Source organism: Urocitellus parryii, chromosome 6 (assembly GCF_045843805.1).
Source record: "Urocitellus parryii isolate mUroPar1 chromosome 6, mUroPar1.hap1, whole genome shotgun sequence".
In the NCBI taxonomy this organism is placed as follows: Eukaryota; Metazoa; Chordata; class Mammalia; order Rodentia; family Sciuridae; genus Urocitellus; species Urocitellus parryii.
Window position 1 is genome coordinate 17,175,215 of NC_135536.1, and position 21,662 is coordinate 17,196,876.

The 21,662-nt window shown below is 41.1% G+C and overlaps 1 pseudogene; it reads right to left on the reverse strand.

Moving 5' to 3' along the window:
• LOC144255410 (regulator of microtubule dynamics protein 1-like) overlaps positions 1-20,897 on the reverse strand; it is a 79,652-nt pseudogene extending 58,755 nt beyond the window's left edge.
• Between the last annotated feature and the right edge of the window lie 765 nt (positions 20,898-21,662).

Genomic DNA, 21,662 nt, shown 5'->3' on the forward strand with positions numbered 1-21,662 from the left:
AAGGAAATTGTATAGGACTGATTGTAGAGAGACATGCTTAAGAGCATAGAGAAAAGTTCCTCAGCCTAAGCAGAATGTTAGCTCAGAGGATAATGGAGGAGGATGGGTAGGGGAGGAACAGGGAAGAATGGCCCAGGCAGAGGGGAAAGTGTAGACCAACACACATGACTGAATGCAGGAGGATCTATTCCCTATCCTGAGACAAGTTCTTCTTCCTGTCTTCCCTCTTTGGGTTAGTGGGACCTCCCTTTTTGTCTGAGTGGTGGCATGAAGCATGTGAAAACCTTCACAGCAGCGCCTGACCGAACCTAAGTATCCAGTGAATATATGTTGACGGGGAGGAGGGATGAAGTATAGAAGGCACTATCCGTAGAGCTGGATGACTGCCCAGATCATAGATAAGAGGTCTGGGTTAGGTGGAGTCTCTATGAAGGTCTCTAGCATGGGCCTTTCCTGGAGCCCCTTACTCCTGGCCTCAGGGAGTTGTGACCCCATCTGCTAGCCTTGTACCTGCTGTCCTCATGTGGTACCTGGAGTCCTGTTTTCTGATTAATTTCCATTTCAAGCTGACTGCAAGCAAGGATCCGAGTACAATCATTGGCACTGTGTCTCCTCATTGTGGCTTCTTCAGCCTGTAAGTCCTCTGGCAATTTTGAACAAAAACATTATATTCTATTAGAGAATTCCAGACCTTTGAACACAGGGTAGTTTTTAAAGAGGCAATGGCCTTTTGTCCCCCCAGAAAGCCAGACCTGCCTACTGCAGATGTTGCTCAGATAGGTGCTGTTTTTCTCTTCCCAAGTTCCCCAAAGGCCTCAGTCTCTTCCACTTAGCAATCCACTGGGGAAAGTTTGTTTCTCCCCAGAATCCAACGTGTTAACACCCTCATCCTAGTGTGTGATGGGGCATGGATGTTGGTATGTAATTAGGTTTAGATGAGATCATGAAGGTGGGAGGTGTTCCTGATGGTTTTAGTGCCCTTATAAATAGAGGCTCAAGAGGCGGCTAGCTCTCTTTCTGTCATGTGAAGCTACAAGTAGGAGTTGGCTCTCTGCAACCTGGAAGATAGCGCTCATCAGAAACCAACCATGCTTATCAGAAACCAACCACTGAGCTGTGAACTACTTCAAGCTGAGATGAGCCTTATTCCTTATTCGTTTTCGTGTCCCGGCCTAGTGCTGTCTATATAATAAGTGCTCAGTAAGTTTCTCTGGGATAAATGAATGAATAATAAAGTGGGATCTGTAACTACTTTACTCACCTCTGGGGCATTGCAAGGCATCATTAGTTAATGCATGCAGAGCTATCTGAACCTTAATTATTAGCATTATTTTATCTGCCAACCTCCTATGGCTTATTTTCGGTCTATGATGTGGCAGTTCAGCTTGGAACAAAATTCCCTGCCATCCGATCCAGGTTTCCACTCCTGGATGAAGTCCTTTGGGCTGCAGGGATGCTGGAAGGGCAGCTTAGGGATGTGCTCCCCAGAGCACTTTCAGAGGAAAGTTCATTGGTCAAAGTAGCTAAGCATCTGGAGTGGGCCAGGACCTCACCCCCAAGGAGAGGCAGAGGGCATGTCTCTGGTGTGGTCTGCCATTTTTCAAGTTGGTACAAATCAATGCCTGCCTTTCTTTGTTATTTGGGGCTCTGTTTGTAGGAAAGTAACTTCAGGCCTCCTGGGACTCTTCTCTGCCTTATAAAAGGAGTTTCACTCCTTTTCCATTCCACCAACAGCCCAAATGAGAAATGCTGGAAAACTAACCTGGATGATCACAAAGCAGTTAAAAACCTGGATGATCACTAAGCAGTTAAAAACCTGGATGATCACTAAGCAGTTAAAAACCCAGGATATACTTGTGGTGACCTGGAATTTCCTAGTCATTGATAAGAAATGTTCTTTTTCTCTCTTCATTAAGACATCTCTCCATATGAAGCAGAGTTAAATTTGTTCTTGAAATTTCTGATGGTGAAATGACCCTGAGAATCTGTGTGTGTGTGTGTGTGTGTGTGTGTGTGTACACGAGTGAGCGCACCCAGGGAACACTTAGGTCTTACCATTAAATGTGCCTGGAATTTGGCTTCCTGAATTTTTATTACACTGTTTCATTGATGGAAAAAGATGTTTGCTGTCTAGATAATTATTTTTTTTAACTATGCGCATGCACTCACAGGCATGTACACTACACTGTTGGTAAACTAATTGGCGAATAACACCTGTATATGGAAAAATTAATAGTTCATGACTTTGATACTAATTAGTAGATAATTGGCATGGTAAGAAGTCCTGGAAATTTGTGCATAGTATCATATCAAAGGCTGCTTTGGTAACTGGACAGTTCCTCATGGAATTATTCTCAGCTTCGTTTTTTCCTCCCTCCTTTATGGTAGCTACACTGAATCTCCCCCAAAACTTTTCTTCTCAAATTCTCTTTCTGGCTCCTAGGCACTGGCAGCCTATCTGTGGTTTCTCTGTGGGTACCCTTCAGCTGGGTCAGTTTGTGTTACATACGTGTGGGGGTACTCCATTATATTTGTACTGTCACTAGGGTCTACCAACTCAGATGTCCACAGAGCTCGGCAGAAAATATAACTGAGAGTCTCCTGGGCCATGAGAAAGTCAGCAAGGGTTCTAAGTACTTTGGCAAGGTGGGATGGCGTGCACTGCCTCAAGGAGATAGTTTCTTTTAGCCTCTAGCCAATTAAAGCCTGTGAGAGCCATTATCATCAAATCCACTAGTAATTCCAGAAATCAGATCTCTGTGGGAAATCTCTTCAACTTAAAAAAAAAGGTAGAATCTGCTATGTTTTTAAAGAAAACATTGCACAGAGCAAACAGCACACCTCTGTGGGCTACTTCCTTCCTTCTGGCCTCCAGTTCACAACCTCTGACACTTAGCAAATGAGAGTCCAAAGTTTAGCAGCAAATGTGTTAAAAAATCTCTCACATTAAAAGCACTAAAAATGACTTGTTGGAATGAACCAGAAGATGACAACATGAATACAGCCATTGCCAAGGCTCTTTGCTCAGATAGGAAATTATCCAAACTGCTCCTAGTACCAACAGGTCCTGTAAGACAAACCAGTGTGCGTCTAGAATCCATATTATCATTAATTGATTACCCATTCCTAGAACCAGAGATCCAAAGAGGGAGGTGGTCAGCATTACATCATGGAGAAGGGAAAGCAAGCAACACCTGGACCACTTTGGCTACTGTCTAAAACGAATACTATTTTGGGAGAGGTCTGGGAAATGACCATTCAGAAGTGTGTAAGTGCCTTTCTACCCAGGACGGTGCCATGGACAAGAAGTAAAGCATAAAACAAGACAAATCCCCACTGTGGTCTCTCCAGAGCTGCCATGGAACATAGTGGTTGAATTTAGTCTTTTCATTCTGGAAAACTCTGTTCTTACAACCAGTGCCCTTTAACACTGCAGGCTAACATCACTGTTTGAAGAACCTTATATTGAGATATAATGCATATCTGATTTAAGAATTTTTTTTTGTAAGATAATATACTCTGATTCTTGAACCAAATTCAAAATGCAGAAGACCGCCTCCTCCCGCAGGTGCAGAGAGCAGGGTTGGCACCAGAGGAACTCATCTCTAATGCCATTTTCGTGAGTCCCTAAAGTTGATTTCTTCGAAATATCTTTGAAAATTTCTTACACTCAGCTTATCTTATAAAAATAATTACTCTAAGTTAGGGATCCCTCTGGTAAAGAGTGTCACTGAACATAAATTATGCAAAAACCTTGATTTGGGTGAAATACTTTGCCTTTCAGACATTCTTTCCCTATTTTTGCATGTCAAAAGCAACTTACATCTTTTAGCCCAATCAATGCAATTGATTTGTTTAGAAAGCTCTTTGAACGATTCAGTTGCAGAACTCGTCTAACTTCCAGATAAAGGATAGCCTGTGACCTATAGGTCTGACTTTGTTTAAATGTCAGTTCTGAATCTAATTGAGTGAGGCATAATGTGTTCATTTAAAGAATCTTCCTGGGCAGATGTCATATTCTCTCTCTCTTCCTTGCCTTCCCTTCTCTTCTATTAACTTCAGGATCTCTTTAGGACTTTAAAAAATTGCCAATGGAGAACTTAGCTCTGGCTAAGTAAAGATGAAGAATATTTGTTGGGAGGTTTTCAGTGGCTCAAAGAATCAATAAGAAGGTAAAGGAAGGTGACTTGGGAATGAGACAGGGATCAAGGTTGATTTGAAGGCTCCGTGTGGGGAAGTTGTAGCAAGAACACTCAAAGTGACACTATCACTGCTGGGAAGGAAGAGAACAGCCCCTCCTTTTCGTTCTTGGGTACTTGTTCAACGGGATCTAACAGCAAATGGAGACGTTAGATGCAGTGAAGATGAATGGCTTTGCTAAACCCATTTCCATTTAGGAACTGGACGTTGAATGAGACTATTTCCTAGCCTCCCTTGCAGATAGATTCAATCAGGTGACCCAGTTTGGCAGTGACCTGGGAAGAAGGGATGGATAGTACTGGGCGGTGTATAACCCTCTTCTGGGCGACTGCCCTTTTCTTAAACCAAACTGAGGACAAAGTGCTGAGGACTCCAAAGATACAGAGCAGAGCTTTATCTGGCTGTGAACCTGTTATTTATTGATATTCTGTTAAATGACCTATGTGCTCCTGGGCCGTTTTGCCGGGGAAGTTTGACCGCACCTGAACTGGCCTATGCTTTGTTGAGTGAGAAAAAACCCAATCATGACAGGCTTAGGTAAAGCAGCAATGTTAAGTTTCTGAAGTTTCTAAATGCTTCCCTTCAATGTCGGCACTTACCTCCTGGTAGACTGCTAACAAACAGTGATCCTGCACTGGCAGCGATCGATGGACGGGCACTGGCCTTCAGATGAGACTTTGAAGAGCACTCATCTAGAGAAATTGGGTGTCACAGCAGAGGGATGCTGAGCACTGAACCACTGCTGTAAATACAGCCACACAGGAAAACCACCCAGCCAGGGACATCAGGGGTTTGCTTTCATCTACATTAAAGAAACCTTTATTTTGTTTAGCCTCTGAATATTTTGGGTCCGTCGACAGATCCCAACTCATAGAGCAAATTATAGTTCAGGGCCAGGGTGCTTACTGCTGTCCTGTCTGGCCATTAAAAACCAGAGAGCAGGATGTGTGCCACTTGAAGGAGAACCCCAAATGGAAGAGTTTGAAAGCAAAAATAAAATGAAACAGTACTCTTTTGATAGCCCATTTCCCCCCTAATTACCCAAACAATGTACATAGTCACCCCCACATCTTGGCATCCTATGGAATGCACTGGTGAAGATGCCCAAGAGCCTTTTAATGCAGATCTGTCTCTGAGCTCAGGTGTTATGGCCAACCTTGCACGAGAGGGTATCTCTATCCCTACCTACCTGTCTGTTGATCGATTGACTGCAACTTATGGAGGAGAAGAAACAAAAGATGGCTTTAGTTACTCTCTTAAGCATGGAAAACACAGGCACACCATCAAACATCCTATCAGCCTCCACGGGCACAGCTGCAGTACCTCAGGGACCCCTCCCCAGCTTTCCTCACCCCTCTGCCCACCAACCACAGAATTTCCAACGAGATTCTTTCAGGATTGATCTCCAGGTAACTTGGACCAATCTCTCCCCTCCTTTCTTTCTTATAGTTCTCAAGAACAGTTATAGAATGTGCTAAGAATGGTTCATCCTCAGACAGGGAGGGGCTGACGGGAATGGCCTGGGCTGGGCTCCAGTCCTCCCTAGAAACATGATGTGCTTCTCTGGTTTAGCCCAGCATGCCATGTTGCCCCAGGATATAAAACTCAAAGTGGGCTACTTTCCTGGGTCCCTCAGCTCTTGTCCAAGTGAAGCATATGCAGATGAGACCTCATTTTCTCTGGACTGGCTTTCCTGAGCCATGGAGCCCCAGTTTGGGATGGATCCCAGGTTCTGTTTTCCCTTGCTGCCTATATGGAAGAAATTAATCCACTTCCTTTACATCATTGCATAGGAGTGTGTTCTGTCTTAACAAACTCAGACAATTTGGTAATCAGTGCACAGCAAGGACTACTCCACATTGTAATGTGTGCTCAGGACACAATCTTATCCTCTTCACCCATGGTTCACTCTTGAGGTTCACTGGCCACATACACTTGAGGCATCCATGATTTCCATGAAGGTTAGCATGACCCACTGGCCAGCAGGTACCATGCTGGACACATACATAAGCACTTCTGGTCACCAGCATAGGCTTGGACAGTGGCTACACTACACAGTGGTCTGTGGTCAGCTGGAGGGAATTGCCTTTTCTCTACTATTCAGTAAAAAAAAAAAAAAAGCCTATAATGTTGGATTCAGACAGAATTGCTTCCCTAACCTTAAATCTGACCGTCATTTGGAGCAAGTTATCATCTTTTTAAGCTTCAGTGAAGCCAGCTATTAAAAATGGGTTATAGCTCTGAAGCTATAGTATACGTGTGAAAATTAAATGAGAAAACATATGTAAAGCACCTAGAAGGATGACTAGCTCCTAGTATTCATTAAATAAATATTAGCCACCAGAATCATTATCAGTACCACAATTGAATTACGAGTCATTATAAATAATTATCGATGCCATTAAAAATAAGTATTTCCTCTTCTATTGAGTTACCAGTCCTAGACCAAGATTCCTCTTAGTTCTACGATAGTAATTTTTCTTTTAAGCACCTCACTGTCTTTGACTATGTGTAGATAGTGACTATTTACACATCGTCAGTGAATGGTTATGATGACATGTGTTTCACTAGCAAGTGGGGCTCTATTTACTGGAGAAGATGTGGACATAGAAAAGAAAAAGTGTTCATTCCTTTTTTTGTTATATGTATATTTTCTTACCCAAACACTGCGATTTATTTATTTATTTTGACATGAAGGTACCTTGCCTACTTCTCCTACTACATAAGACATGTATAAGAAAGCAGTGTTTTTTTTTGAACATCTAAGCCAGCCAAACACTTTTTGGTGATAAATTGTGCCCTGGATGAAAAGGCTCATGGCTTATTGTGAAAGGCTGTAGCTGCCCATATTGCAGATATTAGCATATAAATGCTCGTCTCTGTCAGGGGTGTGTGTAATCCTGAAATATACTACCATCTGCGTAGGATCCTGTAATAGATGGCATTGCAGAACATGATAGCATCTTATACTAATGTAATATTTATGGTTGAATGATCTTTTTCAATATAACCAGGTATAATATCTCTTCCCCAGTACTATCAGGATAAACTTTATTAGACTTGGTCAAAAACCAGCAATAGATGAACTGCTGACACACGTGGACAATCTTAGCAATCCTCCCACTAGTATTTATGCATTTTATATATTTATACTTTAGATATTCTAGCTACTCATACCTACAAAGCTGTCTGGATGTTTTTGACAGAATGAACTGCTGGGACAATAAAATATCTGAGGATTTCCTCTTGAGATTGGAAGAGGCACTGGCTTGCATCTCATCCTCCAAGTCAAATGTAAATGATGTTGGTGTAGATATTGTACATTGTGTTTCATCTTTGGTGTAGCTAAAATTATCACGAAGGTGAGGTTTTCTTGCAAATCATTGCATCTTCAGTGCCTGGGGCTTGTCAGTCAACCATTCATTGAAACAATTGATGGCATTAGTGAATATTGACAAGTGGATCCTCTAGAATCTTCTATCCCCTTCAATTTTGTCTCCTGAGTTTGAGAGCTCCAGCATCCTGTGGGGCCTTGCTTTGCCTTTCTCCTCTCTCTCTCCTTTTCTCCTCACTCTCACCTCTTCACATAAACCTGCAGCATGCAGCTCACCGGGATACCTGTGCTGTGGATATATCTGCAATTAATAGAGGGAGAAACATTAAAATAGAAGGACAGTGAGCTGATGGGTAAGCCTTCAGGAATCAGCCAGTCTGATATGCAAATACAGAATAATGGTTTTTTATCATAGAATAACAAGTTTAATGGTCCAAATGTACTACCACTTCCCAATAACATTTTCACTTGCAGACAGAAGTGGGTGTTTTTAATATTGTGAAAGCATGGACCGCACTGTGCATTTTCATGTACAACCTTTTTCAGATATTTGGCTTTTGATTATTTCTTAATGAAGTGTCCCATTTCTACTAGCAGTATTAGTGTCAACATTTGAACAAGCATGTTGTAATTCCTAGGGTTTTGTTTTTTTTGTGTGTTTGTGTGTGTGTAAGATGCTGCTAGAGTTGAACCCAAACAAAGCATGTTATTTTATTTACTCTTCACTTCAAATATATGTATGCATTCTAAAATTTAAAAAAGTCAGAATTAAATAAATTACAATGAAATAAAAAATCTGCCACGAGCAATAAATATTCAAAGAATAATGGCTTAAATAGAAATTTGTTTCTCTCTTGCATAAAAAAAAAACCCAGAGTTAGGATTGCAGAGTTGTTATAGTAGCTTTATGAAGTGGCCCAAGGTCCTGACTTCTGTCAATAAGTTTTTCCCTCTTGCATGGAGCTGCCTCCCTCAAGGTTAAAGGTGGCTGCTGGATATCCAGCTACCATAGCCTCATTTAATGCAGCAGAATGAAGTGATAAAGAAGGGTACAAACTCTTACTTAGAAATGCTTTTAGAATGTCCCAGAATTAGTTGTACTTAAATTTCACTGAACAGAGCTCAGTCATATGTCCACCCCTCACTTCATATACATTTGGGGACAGGAGTTTTTAGCTGGGCAACAATGTTCTAAACTAGAAATATACATTGCTTTACAAAAAGAGAAGTATGTATTCATTTCCTATTGCTGTCTTTCATGCCAAAACAATAGAGTTTCTATGGCCCAGAAGTCAGGGCATAGCTTAGTTTAGTTCTCTGCCCAGGAAGAGAACTGAAAGGCTAAATTCAAAGTGTGAGCTGGGTTTCATTTTCATCTAAAGTGTCAACTAAGAAAAAGCTTGTTTCCACATTCTCTTAGGTTGTTAGCATAATTAATTTTCTTCTAGCTCTTGTGTTCATGGAAGCTTGCCATTTAAAGTTAGTAACAGAGGAACAGTCTTTACTACTTTAGGTCTCTAGTTTCAGGGATGGTCTCCGTCCGCTTTAAAAGGGATCACCTGATTAGGTCAGGTCCACTCAGGTTAATCTCCTTTTTTATTAATTAATTAACTGATTATGGACCTAATGATTTTTGCAAAATCCCTCACTCTAACATATTATATTTTTTTTAGATGCAAATCATAGGCTCCATCCTCACTCAAGGGAAGGGCATCTTTGTGGTCCACCCCAGGATGCGTTTCCTATAGGTAAGCAACTGGCAAGCTTTGCCTCACACAGTAGTTTTTATGCAGCAATCTTCCATCAGACAATAGTGTGCCAGACCCAGAAAAGAGCTGCCTGAGAAATTACCTGATGGATTCATGCAAGATGTTTTAGATACTCATCGCTGCATAAGCACCATTTAGCAACTGCCACTTAAACGGATGGATTCCATCTATTCAAGCTAATGGTTTGTCTTGGAATTTCAACATACATTCGTAGTGTTTCATAAAATGATGTATTTCTTTCTATTTGTCATTTCATACTCCCAGGAATTTTTTTTTAAAGTTTTTTTTTTTTTTTTTTTGCTGCTCAACTGAAGTGTACATTATAGTACAGAAGCATTAGTTCATTATTAAAAAATTATCATTCAGCTGGATGTGGTGGTGTGCATCTGTAATCCCAGTTGCTTGGGAGGCTTAGGCAGAAGAACTGCAAGTTTGAGGCCAGCTTCAGCAATTTAGTGAGGGCCTAAGCAATTTAGCTAGTCCCTGTCTAAAAGTAAAAAATAAAAATGGCTGGGGATGTGGCTTGGTGGTAGAGGCCCCTGGGATCAACTCCTGGTACAAAATAAATAAATACATAAATAAAATATAAATGTGTATGTGTGTGTATATGTGTATATATATATATATAATCAGCATGTAATTATATATAGAGAGACACACATAATTTAAAATACATCTATGTCAAAACCTTTTGAGAAGTACTAACCTTTGTAATACAGACACATTATTTAAATGAAGGTGGAAGTGGATTAGAGTCTAATTCTTTCTCTCAAAGATGGTCTCTAGTGTTTTCTCTTAAAGATAATTATTTAATTAATTGTCAGATCTTCAGCAAGAAGATGATTATTAAGCATAAGCAGTGATCCACTGAAGAAAACAGGTAACACTCAGGAATCCCCAGGTGTCCTGGCTCCTGTCTCTATCCAACAGGAACCTGTAGTTAAAAAGAAAAAGCACCAGTGTGTGAATAGATAGTAAAAAGTGTAGTACCAATGTCTGTGCTTACTTTGCTCTTTGCTTTGTAGTTCTGTTAGTTTGGGTACCTGGCTGACCAGTCCTTAGGAGAGGTGTATAGAAGAAATGGACTCTTGGAGGCTGAGACTCCAGGAGGACTCCTCAGTGACCCTCCAAAGAAGACAGAACACACAGGAAACAGAATCTCTTCAAAACTCTGTAGAGAACTGTGAAATCATGTAGTCCAGGGACATATGGCACCAGCACCAGGTGTCACTACAACCATCGTCTAAAGCTCACACAACGCACTGGTAATCATAATGGTGACTTTAGGTTACCCAAAGCACTGAAGATTTCAAAAGTGTGCTTTAAAATTTCTTTTCAAAATCCTTTCTCACCAGGCTATAAAAAACCCCTGATGTTTCCTAATATGCATGACGGAGACACAGAAGCATAGTAAATCATCAATGATGTTGCTATTATCCATAAACAGTCATCACCTATAACTATGACTATTTATATATGTAACTAGTTAATACGTGTAAGTCTATTACCATTTTGTGCTGTGAAAACAGAACATTCCAACTGGGAGTTTGTAAAGTACAGAAGTTTATTTCTCACAGTCCTAGAGTTTGGGAAATTCAAGGTGAAGGTGCCAGCATTTGGTGTCTGAAGACAGTCTTCTCGCTGCGTCCTCACAGGGTAGAAAGCTGTGTCTTCAGATGGCAGCCTTCGTACAATGACACTAACCTACTCATGACTGCAAATCCCTGTGACCTCCACACCTCCTATAAAGCCCTCCTCCCAGCACTGTTGCACTAGGGAGTCCGTTTCCAGCATGAGGACTTCAGTGACACATGAAGAATGTGTCATCATTACTTCTGGACTTGCCTCAGCCTTGATCATCTTCAGTCTTGACTTCTTCCATTCTTAGCTGCCAATCCTGATCCCACTCCTGAGGCACAGTGAACTTTGGGCTTTAATGGTAGTTGTGGATCTATGTTAGCAGGTGGATTCTTACCCTCTTGTTTTTGTAAATCAGAGTCTTGCAGGAAAACAGTACAGAGATTCCTCAAGATATTAAAATAGAAAGTGTCAATCCCATTTCTGGAGATAGAGTCCCACAGAAATGAAATCCATATCTGGGAGAGAGATTGGGTCCTCCATGTTCATGATGTACCTATATCAAATCATCATGTTGTACTTTGTATATACAAAATTTTGGTCAATTAAATGTTTTTATAAACAAGGGAATATTTTAAAAGTCTTGCAAAGGAGATTACTGTAAACATGGGACTAAACCACTTTAATTTCCAGAGCCTCATGTGACCTGATTACTGAATCTGCTTGGTGATTGCACAATTATTTTTCTAGCTATGGAGCGGCTCCATGTGCAGACATACAATTCAACCAATAAGTGTACAAAAAAAACAAACAGTGGGTTGCTATGGAATCTGGTAATAAAATGCTCATCGTCATCTAGATCTTTGACATTGGTGCATTAATTAGATGTTTCAGCTGTTAACGTGCTCTGGGAACATGTGTACATGTGAGGATATGAATGTTCCTTTCTTAATATTTAAAATAAGAATCTCATTTTGAGGTAGTTACTTTGTATATCACCATATGAGATAAAATTAAGATGGATATTTTCTCTGTGCATCTTTTGTTAAAAAAAAGAAAAGAAAAACAGATATTGCAACTGCATCACTTTATAGTTCTTGTTACATATCCTGTGGGTTTAAGAATAATGGCCCTGTTAGAGTTTTATGTATCTCCTGAACCAGGGAATGGTCAATTATTGGCAACAATCACATTCCCCACACCTCACTAATGGCTGGTGGCCCACACTGTAAATTAAGGAGGAGACATAGAACAAGCATAAAATGTGGACCCCTGCTTTGGCTAATTTAAAAGGTGTTTCATAACATTAACCCTGCATGGAGGAATCCCTGCCAATTGCAATGGTGCCATAGGAATATGTGTAGAGTATGGATTTCAGGTTTTTTTTGGGTGCTGTGTTTTGAGACTGTCATTAACTATCTGGATGGTGACCAGGGCAGTGAAGAATGTGGGATGCACACTGAATGGTTGAATGAATGGTTGAAAGAAATGGGATGATTTTTTCTCAGACAAAAAGAAATTCGAAGAAGTTTTAATAGCTATCTTCAAATATTTTAAGCCTGTGGAAGAGAACGTACATAATCTCTTTGAAGGGGTCATCATCTGAACCGTGGTTACACATCACTGGTGTTGAGCCTTGTTCAGACCCAGTTTAAGGAGAAACTTTAAATAATTAGAGCTATCCAACAAAGCAGTGGTCTATTCCTCAAAGTGTCCTTTCATTGAAATATTTTAATAACCCCCAATAAATCTGGCTGTACACAGGTGTTCGTACAGCAGAGTGAGAGGTCCAGAGGACACCTGCAGTTCCTTCTATCTCAAGTTTGCCTTCCACAAACATCCCGTGCTTCTGCTGTCTTTGATTTTTTTTTTTTTTTTTGTAAATCCCAGACCCTTTAAAAGGAGGGGTTTTTCAGCAAGGAAACTCAGAGATATTGACAAGAACATTTCAATCATCCAAGGGTCATAACCATGCCCTTGACATCTGCTAGCCATCTCTGGGAGAAATGTGTGGGGCCCCTGGATGCTTGTTTTTATGGGTTGTTTCTACAACATGATACTGGAATGTTGTCTTTATGTGCAATGATGATGGAAGACAGATTGATAAAAACATTTCTTAAGCTGATACCAAGTGTTAACCAAGTGTTATTCTGCCTAAGGAGGCTTTTGCTTCCTACCATACAGAGCAGATCAACTGCTGCTATATGTAGCTGGTCACCTGGTCTGTTTTGTGACCCCCACTTAACTTCAGCTTGGTACACCTGTTGATAGAAAGGTCTACATTATCTTTTAAAAAAAAATGCAGTACCGAAGCTTTCCAGTGTGCATCCTTTTAGTTATTTCAGCCTAATTTCAAACTTTTGGGGGCTTGTGAGTAAGATTTGTTTTCATTGAGAACGTCATAGCGCGCTGATGAGCTCCCTTAATTAAAAGTGTCAGCGGTCACTCATGACAGAAGGTAGAACCAGCATCTCTGCTCTGACGACGGGATAGATTTGCTGTTCAGTAACTACATCTTCACATTTGGTGAAATCTCCATCTGTGGCCTCAGGCCAAGCGCTCTGAGTACTCACTGAAAGTGAGTTGGCAGCAATGATTTGTTCAGAGGCTATTTTTTTCCACATAGCAAGTTCAGATGCACTCACAAATAATTGGCTTAGCGATTTTTCTACTTAGGCTCTACAGAGGCGCTCTCTGAGATGCGTGGAGATTAAGGAAGGAGACTGTATTATGTCTAACTGTGTTCCAGTCTCCGTTTCTCGGCTGATATCAGAAACTTTGAAAATTTCCCAAAACATCAAAAAAAATGTATTGTACAAAATTTTCTAATTAAATTCACTTCCACTTTGGAAAGACAAAGGATGTTTTACTTAAAACATTGGGGGAGAGCTTGAAGCACTATGAAATATCAGTGAAAATCGGAAGAAGGAACGGATATTCATTGAGAAGTTAGGAGGAGAAATATGGTGGACAGAATAAATCTTGAGGATAACCAATAGCAGCAAGAGCCTCCCTGTTCCTTTAGAAATGAAGAGAAAAGAAAGGGGAAGCAGGTTGCTGCCGCCCATGTTTGGCCTTTTGTTGAAATAGGGAGTTGAGGAGAGAGACAGCCTTTGCTCTGTCTGTTCTTTTTAACCAGCAACACAGTCCAGGAAGCCACAGAGAGGGTGTGGGAATGACATTGTTGGAAGTGTTCTTGGTTCCTGTCAAGAAGAAGGAAGTGTGGCAGAGGAAAAGCTCTCCAGCCCTGGGTTATTTGAACACAGACTGCATTGGTGACCCCATGGGGTGTGCTTTCCCCTCAGTGCGGCCAGATGCTGCCTTTGTGGGTCGTCCATAGGCAGCTCATGGCTCTTGTTCTCCAAACCAAAGTCAGTGGCTGTCAATCCCCTTTCATTTCCAGCTTTGTGTGAAGCTATTCCCTTCATTATTTTTGACACACATTCTTAGATTAGATCCATATGTTTATTAATTCCAGGAGAAATCCAGTAGAAATCAGATCTGGGCAATTTATGACCCCTCAAACCCTGGGAAGATTATAGAAATCTTTTAATAATAAAACTCAATATGCAGTTATTCTAGCAATTTTTGCTCACTTATCTTCATAATCGTAAATTGTTTCATACCTAATTACAAACAGGCAGACTGAATAATTGTCTTCATTGAGGGATGTTTGACACTGAGAAAATATAGCCTTATTTTATAAACCTTTTAATGTTCAGCCTATAAATATGTCACAGCTAAGGAGTACTGCATCTTTAAGTGTATTAAAGTCACTCTTGTGTAACCAAACATAATGGGATTTTTAAATGAATTATAACTAAAGTAGTTAACAAACAACTTTTTAAACTTTCAACATGTGTAAAGCTATTTGAAACTGTCCGTTTCATATTAAATGCCCCGAACTATATTTCACTCATAGTCATTTGGCAAAAAAATTTATATCAGTGGATGCTTTTTTAAAGATATAGATTTAATAGAAAGAAAAAGATTCAGTGGGAAATTTAATACCTGTCCTCCCTCATAGGTGCAAGGAATCACACCAACGAAGGGTCAGAGCTCTGCTTACATTTCGGGGGCTTTGGAACAGGATCAGTGCATGTGCATTTCATTTGGCTAGAGGATTGTCCATCTGTATTCTGGTGCTTGGGAATGAAGTAATGAAGTTATAAAAACAAACCCTTTCCTTCTGTTTGAGATCTCAATTCACACCACAGACTGGCTAGCTGGCCTTTCAAAAGTAAGAGTTTGAATCTTAATCCATTCATTCAGTCACTCACGGCTCCATGTATCTTATTTCATCATTCTAATGACAAATTGTAAGGAGATTGGTTTATATAAATCTTCAGTGGACATCCATTTTGGTCCTTAACTTCCAGGAGAATGAGAACTTTATCTGTGAGCAGCACTACTGTGTCCCCAGAGATAGCAGAAGTTCAATGAAGGTTTTTTGAATGAATGGATGCACACATAAGTGTTCATTGAATTGTTGCTTGTTGGAGTTTGAAGATGCAAGGTCAAGCAAAGAGCCCTGCTCTCCAGGAGCTGACTCTTTGAAAGAGAGAATGAGAATGGTTCCATCCACTTGTGAACTTAGAGAGTAGAGGAGACAAAACAGCTGGTCAAAGCACTGGCTGTATTGCGTTTGTGTTTCACAGGAAGCAACGAGGTTTAGTCCAAGATGTTTGGCCAGAGCATCTGATGGCAACATTGGAAGGCTCCAGAGCTGTGTTGACCAGTCTTAGTGCCTGTCTGATGGGCAGAGGGAACCAGAGTGCTACATTTTTAGGAATCTGTGGCACTATAAAGTTCTGTTGGTAGCAGACAGAGGGTGTTGCTCTAACAAAAGGCAGGTAACATGTTGGATCTTCTCCCTCGAAGCATGGTGAAGTGGAATAGTCTAAGGGGCATAAAGGGCCATGTGGATGACTCTATGAGGGAATCATTTTGAGTACTGAGCCCTAGTCTCAGATTAGAGAACTTTGTATTGAATCCATTGCAACACCAATAGCATCCGAGGGGTGTATATTCCAAACCCAGACTGAGGTCTCTTACAAGTTGTTGAGCATGACAGTCCAGAAGTCAGCTGTGATTTCAGTGGGGGAGCAGAAGCCCCAGCTTCCATTGTGATTAAATCCTTGTCCTTACACACCATTCTATTCCAACAGTGAGAAATATTCTGTCCGTTTCATATTAAATCCTTTAAGCAAATTCTTCCTCAGGAAACCCTTTGAAAAGGAAAAAAAGTATTTCTCTCCTTCTCTGCACCTTCTGATGATACACTCTAAATTCAGTGTAAACATCTGGATGGGGGGTCAACATTTCTACAAGGTAGTTTTGTAGGATAAGAGGATCCTCAGCTAATGGAAGAAACTAACTGAGGCCAGAGAGGAGGATTTATGTTGCCTTCTCCCCTCTGCTTAAATGAGGGCTAGAGATCTCTCATAGTCCAGTGGTGTTTTCTTCTCATCCGCAGAATCAGGAAACGTAAGAATGAGGTGAACTGGGTCTTGTCTTTTCACTTTATCCTCCTGGGATCACTTCCGGGCATGTGGTTATTCTGAGAATAAAATTCATCCTTGGGCTCAGAAGGTGGTGATAGCTGGTGCTTACTCCAGCTATCTGAGATCCTGGCTTGTTATCATGGATTAGAGAAAGATCACAAAACGGAAGAGAGCAAAACAAGCAGGGCAGGTGGTGCCGGATGGAACAGGGGACTGCTGAGTTATTTCAAAGGAGGACTCCATGGGGACATTTCATCATACAGAACAGCTTTGCTGTAAAATACATGCTTTCCCTTATCCTCCCACCCACTTTCCCCACTTATCTCATCCACTCATTTCCAATAATGTTGATGGTCTGCTGCTGCTGGGCTTCAGAAAAGCTAGAGACGGCAGTCTGTTTCTCTTTTTGCCTTATTCATGATAGCAGGAGCCGGAACATGCAGGGCCTTGCCAGTGTATCAGTGAGAAGTCAAGGGGAGTTTATTTTATACCAAGAAGAAAGTAAAGGTCTTCATTATTATTATTATTTTTTTAAAGAATGGACTGTTTTTCTTCTTATAAAACTCAATGGGAAAGAAGTAATGTGATTGGATCCAGTGGGTCTGGAGAGGCGAATGCATTTGAGAGACACATTGTTATCAGTGGTTATCATTTTCATCTGTGCATAAAGACATTTCTGCTCAGAAAGAGGAGTGTGTAAGCCGTGACATCAAAGGGCCTCATGATAATTCTCACCCTTGGGGAGGATCACAGAAAGCCCCCATTGGCTTCAAATTTGACCTAAAGTTGATCACTGATGTTTTTCTTAATTCACTATCTACTGAAATGTTAAGCAGAAAAGGCCTGGTGAGGAGGCGGAGAAGCTCTGGTACAGTTGGTTCCCTTAGAAGATCTCTGTAGCTCTGTCAGAACTCTGTCACAACGGACTTTGCATGTTGATTCATTTTCTTTGACAAATCCTGTGAAATAGGTCTCTCCTGCTTGCTTTCTTGGAGGCACAGTGACAAACACAGAACCGGCTGAACAACCTTTCTTGACCTCACACAGGACGGTGCGGGGTTTGGAGCGTGGGGTCGGATCCAGAGCACAGGCTCCCAATTCAGGCTTTGCCATGGACCATGGTCAGCCTGAGGTGCATTTGATTAACCCCTGGGTGCCAGAGTGAAGCTGTGGGATAATGATCAGATACGTCTGGAACAAAGTAAGCACTGTAGTCCTCAGAGCCGGTGTAGTATTGATATTAGTCTCATCCACTCCGTCATCCACTTCTGAATTCAATAAATACACACTGTGTGCCAACTACAGGCAAGGTCTTATGTTAGGATTTTAGGCTCCACTGGTAAAAATCAATAGGCCTGCCTTTCTTAGTGATTTCAATCTGGTCTGAGGGGATCATGCATGAAAACTAACTATATTTTAGAGACAAATTTCAGATTTAATAATGGCTAATGACAAGTGGTAAATGTGAAAATGAGGGGAAAACTGGGTAACTTTAAGGAGTATGTGGTGGTCTGTGACTCCTGGATCAAGGTGCTCAGGGATGCTCTGTCTGGGGATCAGAGGCTGCTTTACCCCTAAGCGTAGGGAGCCTGAGACTGGCTGCCCTGTGTGGTTATGTGCTCTTTTTTCTTAGAGTTGTATAGGTTTCAGGCCCCACCAGACCTGTGTGTACCTCTGCTCAGGGGGTGACAGCAAGAACAGCTTAAGGGTAAGAGGCAGGACAGTCATGAATAGACCCAAGGGAGTGCTTTCCAGGGACAGGCACATGTACAGAGGCAGCCAAACACCTGATAAGCTTGAGGGAAAGAGGACTGGCCACTGTGGCAAGGGCCAGGCAAGGTGAGGTCAGAGGGATAGGCAGAGGTCACATCCCATGGGGACTTGCTCATGGTAAACGGGTTTCTGGAGGCTGCCTCCACTGATGTTGTGAGTCCCTAGAAGGGACACGTTGGAGTCCTAAATAATATCTATGAATGTGATCTTATTTGGAAATAGACTATTAACACTATCAAGTTAAAGCCATGCCATTAGGTTGGACCCTAAATCCAGTATGGCTGGTGTTCTTACTAAGAGGGGAGATTTGGGCACAGAGACAGATACCCAGGGACAGGAGATGCAGGCAAACACAGGATAGAGCCCTCTAAAGCTGAACAGCTGGAGTATTGTGTCTACAAGCCAAGACACATCAAGTCACCAGAAAGCTGGGAGAGGCAAAGACATCTTCCCCTGAACAAAGAGATGGGAAGTCATTGGAGAATTAAGCCTGTGGGCAGAAAGACTGAGTTTAATGTAAGGTGACTTCTGACTTGAAAATACTCCAGTGAAAGTTAGTAGAAATGCAGATATTCTGGGAATCACAGAGATCTGCATCTTGGATGACATTGGTAGGGACTGCTGTGGTGACAGAGAAAAGTAGATAAAGGATCCCAGGTGAATTTTGTGGATCGACCAGGTGGAGTTGCTTGAGGATTGGTCGTAGGGAGTAGGGGAAGAGAGTTCAAGGACAACCCACTCCTGAAGATTCTCTATCTGTCCTCCCTAGGGTGGTCTGTGTCCTAGCAGAGAAACATCCAGTGCTGCTGAAATCCTAGCTCACCAATTCCATGGCACCATTTCACTTAATAATCTCTCTTGTTTATTAACTTTAATAGTGTTGTAGCATTTAGTTCCCATGCTACAAGGGAAACTATTATGCCAGATGGTTCCACAAATAATTATCTTCATACTTACATGAGTGCTCTATTTATTTTTGCCGATTACTGGTGCATTTTTGAACCCATTAAAGGCCCTAAAGCTTTACCAATAGGCACCTAAATAAGGCCCTATAATCTTCAAGAAGAATTTAGTATGTGCTTGTTGAGCTACTAAACTCTCCCTAGCTACACTGCTGTTTCAGTCATTGAGAGTTTAACGGAGGAGAAAATCAGAATGTATTGATTTCCTCTTCTGCCCCTCGGAAGAGGCACTCCACGTTGTTTTTATGATGTTTGGAAGCACGTGTGACAGTGCCTTTCAAAGTACTTGAGGAAACCTAAACCTGCTAGGTGAGCACATAACCAACTTTCACGTGGGATCTGGCTCTGAATTAACCTGTGGCTGTATGTTGGGGAGGGCAGGTGGAAAGAGATGGGGGCAGCTATTCTCTCCTCATAAGTGTGCATGCTAGAGTGTGTGTGTGTGTGTGTGTGTGTGTGTTAGTATGCACGTGTATGAGTGTGTGCGCATAGGTGTACATAAGACCACAGGTCAGAGCCAGCCTTGAGTTTTTCATGTCGGTTCTAAGGACTGTGACCAAGTTCTGTTCAAACCTTTTCATTTTTGCATGTGAAAATTCTCTGGATACAGTACTTTATGGATCCACTATCTTTTCTCTCCTCCTCTCTTGTCTACTATTTTAGGTCAGGACATTATACACGGAGGAGGATGTGAGTACTTAAGAGTGCAGAAACTTGCCCACATGATAATGTCTTAGCCATGCATATGTGTCCAGTGGTCACGAGGCACATTTAGTAAGAATTTTCAGTTAAAGACCTGTTGTTGTATGGGACAATGGAGTGGGAGTAATAGGACCTGGGTTTTATTTCTGACTTTTACAACTTCTCTGGCTCTCAGATTTTTACCTATGGAGAAAAATGTGGATAATGATTTATATAGTGAAAAATCATATGAAGTAATATATATGTGAAATGACTTTACAAACTGTAAAGTGCTAGATTTGTGTGAGGTATTCCTACTAGGCATATCTAAAACAAAACAAGGTGGATCTCTTTATGCTGGCTTAGAAGGAATTGGAGGATTTATTGTTAAGTAAAACAAAACCAAGAACAGTATGGATGGTGTGATTTGCTTTTATGTGAATGTTCATTCAATAAAAAACAGAACCATAAGACAAATGTTTGTATTTGTGTCCAGTGTATAGAAAAAAAGAATGGGAAGGGCCAACTCTTTGGTGATGTCCTGGACAGCAGACGTGGCTAGCATTGGGGAGGGGCTGGCAAGAGGAGGTGAGGTGAGGCTTTTCCATATTGAACTCCCAGGTTGTGTAACAAGATGTTTTATGTATTGCAATGTTATTACATAAAACCAAATAAAGCCTTTATAAGTTAAAAGTATGTAACTATTAAGGAACTATAGCCAACAATGGAGATTATGACAATAACAGTCTGACATTATAATTTATTGGGGTCTGATTTTATTTATTTATCTTCTAATAAATGCTTCTTCAGTACTTTATATAAGTTAGACACTATTCTAGGCGCTGCTTCTCACTCAAGATACAAAAAGATGTGCTCTTTGTAGTTGGCGTCCTTGACAATGTGTAAACTCTGGTGATGAGGACGAAACTACATTGAAAGATAAGAAGTTGGGCAGCGTCTCTGGGTTACCTATTCAATATTTATCTCACCTCTTTGCTGTGAGAGTGTCCTGATTAGGGTCAGGCAGAGACTCTCCCAGCCACAGGTGGAAGATCATGACCATGAAATCCGGCTGTCTTCTTTCTCGTTTTTTCATCGAGGTATCCATATGACATGGACCAATCAGGTGATTCTTCGAGAAGTGCTGGCTTTCCCTGTCAGAGGACAAATATGGCTGGCACCTCTTCTTCCCCTTCCTCCTGCTGGAATACAAGATTGAAGGTTGGAGCCTCAGCAGCCGCCTGGGTATCACCAAACAAAGATCCAGAGAACAGCAGGAGAGTTGACCTTAAGCTTGTTGAACTACTGAATCAATCCATCTGCATTCTATCCCCAAACTTGTTGTCATGTGAGAAAATAAGTCCCTAGTTGTTAAAGTTGGGTTGTTGTTAGTTGCAGATTAATGTTTTCTAATTGGAATAGAAATGCATTGAACATATCTGAACATACACTTGAGGGTGATAAGAAATAAATATTTAACTTATGTTACATAATTTAAACCTGATTTTCTATATACAACCCCCAAAGAACTGTGATAAACTTGTAGAATACTGATGTGAAATCTAATTTTGGAGAAAGCCTCTGATAGGAAACTGGGAAACAGACAGACATAGTGCCAGAGACCTAGGTATGGTTCCAGAATAAATTTTGGTTGGGAAGATGGACAAGAATGTTCACAGAGTGTATAGCAGAGCCAGGGTATCAGTAGGAATCTGTGGGGCCATCTATGATAGTGACTGAAGTGGGTTGTTAAATGTTTCCCATTTTCCTTCTATACAGATAGGGTTGTTAGATATAAAACATACAAATGCAGGATGTTTAGTTGAATAAGAATTTCAGACAAACAATGAATGGTTTTTGA